At 41.4% G+C, this 4,935-nt stretch overlaps 1 pseudogene; it reads left to right on the forward strand.

The window, feature by feature from the left end:
• The first annotated feature begins 2,994 nt into the window (after positions 1-2,994).
• LOC140614401 (lysine--tRNA ligase pseudogene) lies at positions 2,995-4,294 on the forward strand (annotated as a pseudogene).
• Positions 4,295-4,935: the final 641 nt, after the last annotated feature.

Here is a 4,935-nt window from a genome sequence, read left to right on the forward strand (position 1 = left end):
CTGAGGGGAAAATACATCGCAAATCAAGCAACCATCCAAAAACTGGAAAGAACTCAAATACAAAAACTAACCTTGCACCTAAAGGAGCTAGAGAAAAAACAGCAAATAGATCCTACACCCAGCAAAAGAAGAGAGTTAATAAAGATTCAAACAGAACTCAATGAAATAGAGACCAGAAGAACTGTGGAACAGATCAACAAAACCAGGAGTTGTTCTTTGAAAGAATTAATAACATACATAAACCATTAGCCAGCTTTATTTAAAAAAAAAGACTCAAATTAATAAAATCATGAACGAGAAGGGACAGATCACTACCAACACCAAGGAAATACAAATGATTTTTTTAAATTTTTTTATTATTTATTTATGATAGTCATACAGAGAGAGAGAGAGAGGCAGAGACACAGGCAGAGGGAGAAGCAGGGTCAATGCACTGGGAGCCTGACGTGGGACTCGATCCCGGGTCTCCAGGATCGCGCCCTGGGCCAAAGGCAGGCGCCAAACTGCTGCGCCACCCAGGGACCCCAATACAAATGATTTTAAAAACATTATGAGCAGTTATACTCCAATATTAGACCATCTAGAAAAATGGACGCATTTCTGGAAAACCACAAACTACCAAAACTGGAACTGGAAGAAATAGAAAACCTCAAGAGGCCAATAACCAGGGAGGAAATTGAAGCAGTCATCAAAAACCTCCTAAGACACAAAAGTCCAGGGCCAGATGGCTTCCCAGGAGAATTCTATCAAACGTTTAAAGAAGAAACCATACCTATTCTACTAAAGCTGTTCGGAAAGATAGAAAGAGATGGAGTACTTCCAAACTCATTCAATGAGGCCAGCATCACCTTAATTCCAAAACCAGACAAAGACCCCACCAAAAAAGAGTATTATAAACCAATATCCCTGATGAACATGGATGCAAACATTCTCAACAAGATACGAGCTAATAGGATACAACAATACATTAAGATTATTCATCATGACCAAGTGGGATTTATCCCCGGGATACAAGGCTGGTTCAATACTCATAAAACAATCAGTGTGATTCATCATATCAGCAAGAGAAAAAACAAGAACCATATGATCCTCTCATTAGATGCAGAGAAAGCATTTGACAAAATACAGCATCCATTCCTGAACAAAGCTCTTCAGAGTATAGGGATAGAGGGAACATTCCTCAACATTTTAAGAGCCATCTATGAAAAGCCCACAGCAAATATCATTCTTAAGGGGGAAACAGTGGGAGCCTTTCCCCTAAGATCAGGAACAAGACAGGGATGTCCACTCTCACCACTGCTATTCAACATAGTATTGGAAGTCCTAGCCTCAGCAATCAGACAACAAAAAGAAATAAAAGGCATTCAAATTGGCAAAGAAAAAGTCAAACTCTCCCTCTTCACAGATGACATGACACTCTACCTAGAAAACCCAAAAGCCTCCACCCCAAGATTGCTAGAACTCATACAGCAATGTGGCAGTGTGGCAGGATACAAAATCAATGCCCCCAAATCAGTGGCATTTCTATACACTAACAATGAGACTGATGAAAGAGAAATTAAGGAGTCAATCCCATTTACAATTGTACCCAAAAGCATAAGATACTAAGGAATAAACCTAACCAAAGAGGGAAAGGATCTATACCCGGAAAACTACAGAACTCTTCTGAGGAAATTAAGGAAGACACAAAGAGATGGAAAATATTTCATGCTCATTGATTGGAAGAATTAATATTGTAAAAATGTCAGTGCTACCCAGGGCAATTTACACGTTTAATGCAATCCCTAACAAAATACCATGGACTTTCTTCAGAGAGTTGGAACAAATCATCTTAAGGTTTCTGTGGAATCAGAAAAGACCCCAAATAGCCAGGGGAATATTAAAAAAGGAAACCAGTGCTGGGGCATCGCAATGCCAGATTTCAGGTTGTACTACAAAGCTGTGATCAAGACAGTGTGGTACTGGCACAAAAACAGACACATAGATCAATGGAACAGAATAGAGAACCCAGAAGTGGGCCTTCAACTGTATGGTCAGCTAATATTCGACAAAGCAGGAAAGACTATCCACTGGACAAAGGACAGTCTCTTCAATAAATGGTGCTGGGAAAATTGTACATCCACGTGCAGAAGAATGAAACTAGACCACTCTCTAATACCATACACAAAGATAAACTCAAAATGGATGAAATTCTAAATGTGAGACAAGAATCCATCAAAATCCTAGAGGAGAACACAGGCAACACCCTTTTTTGAACTTGGCCACAGCAACTTCTTGCAAGATACATCTATGCAGGGAAGGGAAACAAAAGCAAAAATGAACTATTGGGACTTCATCAAGATAAAAACTTCTGGAAAGCAAAATACACAGTCAACAAAACTAAAAGACAACCTAGAGAATGGAAGAAGATATTTGCAAATGACCTATCAGATAAGGGGCTAGTTTCCAAGATCTATAAAGAACTTATTAAACCCAACAGCAAAGAAACAAACAATCCAATCATGAAATGGGCAAAAGACATGAACAGAAACTTCACAGAGGAAGACATAGACATGGCCAACAAGCACATGAGAAAATGCTCTGCATCACTTGCCATCAGGGAAATACAAATCAAAACAATGAGATACCACCTTACACCAGTGAGAATGGGGAAAATTAACAAGACAGGAAACACCAAATGTTGGAGAGGATGTGGAGAAAGGTGAACCCTCTTGCACTGTTGGTGGGAATGTGAACTGGTACAGCCACCTTGGAAAACTGTATGTGGTTCCTCAAAGAGTTAAAACTAGAACTGCCTTATGACTCAGCAATTGCACTGCTGGGGATTTACGCCAAAGATACAGATGCAGTGAAATGTCAGGACACCTACTCCCCAGTGTTTATATCAACAATTTCCACAATAGCCAAACAGTTAAAGGAGCCTCGGTTTCCATTGAAAGATGAATAGATAAAGAAGATGTGGTCTAGCCTTTTCAGGTTTGGCCCTCGGGAAAGATGGCTGCGGTGCAGGGCACTGAGGTGAAAATGGATGCCAGCGAGCTAAAACCGAGCAAAAATGAGTTAAAGAGGTACCTAAAACCTGAGAAGAAAATTGCAGAGTAGGAAGCTAAGTAGAAGGAACTCAGTGAAAAACAGCTAAGCCAGTCCACTGCTGCTGCCACCAACCACACCACTGATAATGATGTGGGTGCTGAGGAGGAGAGTCTAGACCCAAATGAATACTTCAAGATCTGCATCCAAGCAATCCACCAACTGAAAATCAATGGGGAAGACCCATATCCACACAAGTTCCATGTTGACATCTCGTTCACTCATTTCATCGAAGAATATGGTCACCTGAAGCCTGGAGACCACCTGACTGACATCACCTTAAAAGTGGCAGGTAGGATACATGCCAAAAGAGCTTCTGGGGGAAAGCTCATCTTCTATGACCTTCAAGTTGCAAGTCATGGCCAATTCCAGGAATTATAAATCAGAAGAAGAATTTATCCACATCAGTAACAAACTATGTCGGGGAGACATAACTGGAGTTCAGGAAAATCCTGGGAAAACCAAGAAGGGTGAGCTGAGCATCATTCCCTATAAGATCACACTACTGTCTCCTTGCTTGCATATGTTACCTCATCTCCACTTTGGCCTCAAAGACAAGGAAACACGGTATCGTCAGAGATACTTTGACTTGACCCTGAATGACTTTGTGAGGCAGAAATTTATCATCCACTCTAAGATCATCACATACATAAGGAGTTTCTTGGATGAGTTGGGATTCCTAGAGATTGAAACTCCCATGATGAACATCATCCCAGGGGAAGTTGTGGCCAAGCCTTTCATCACCTACCACAATGAGTTGGACATGAATTTATACGTGAGGATTGCTCCAGAACTCTACCATAAGATACTGGTGGTTGGTGGCATTGACTGTGTTTATAAAATTGGACGCTAGCTCCAGAATGAAGGAATTTATTTGACTCACAATCCTGAGTTCACCACCCGTGAGTTCTTAATGGCCTATGCAGATTATCATGATCTCATGGAAATCACAGAGAAGAAGGTGAAGCACATTACGGGCAGTTAAAAGGTCATGTACCATTCAGATGGCCCAGAGGGTGAAGCCTATGAAATTGACTTCACCCCACGCTTCCAGAGAATCAGCATGGTAGAAGAGCTTGAGAAGGCCTTTGGGGTGAAGCTGCCAGAAACTAAGCTCTTTGAAACTGAGGAAATTAGCAAAATTCTTTTTTTTAATAATAAATTTATTTTTTATTGGTGTTCAATTGGCCAACATACAGAATAACACCCAGTGCTCATCCCACCAAGTGCCCCCCTCAGTGCCCATTACCCAGTCACCCCCACCCCCCGCCATCCTCCCCTTCCACCACCCCTAGTTCATTTCCCAGAGTTAGGAGTCTTCCATGGTCTGTCTCCCTTTCTGATATTTCCCACACATTTCTTCTCCCTTCCCTTATATTCCCTTTCACTATTATTTATATTCCCCAAATGAATGAGAACATATGTTTGTCCTTCTCCGATTAACTTATTTCATTCAGCATAATACCCTCCAGTTCCATCCACATTGAAGCAAATGGTGGGTATTTGTCATGTCTAATGGCTGAGTAATATTCTATTGTATACATAAACCACATGTTCTTTATCCATTCATCTTTCGATGGACACCGAGGCTCCTTCCACAGTTTGGCTATTATGGACATTGCTGCTAGAAACATCAAGGTGCAGGTGTCCTGGCATTTCACTGCATCTGTATCTTTGGGGTAAATCCCCAGCAGGGCAATTGCTGGGTCGTAGGGCAGGTCTATTTTTAACTCTTTGAGGAACCTCCACACAGTTTTCCAGAGTGGCTGCACCAGTTCACATTCCCACCAACAGTGCAAGAGGGTTCCCCTTTCTCCACATCCTCTCCAACATTTGTGGTTTCCT

Source organism: Canis lupus, chromosome 22 (genome assembly GCF_048164855.1).
Source record: "Canis lupus baileyi chromosome 22, mCanLup2.hap1, whole genome shotgun sequence".
In the NCBI taxonomy this organism is placed as follows: domain Eukaryota; kingdom Metazoa; phylum Chordata; class Mammalia; order Carnivora; family Canidae; genus Canis; species Canis lupus.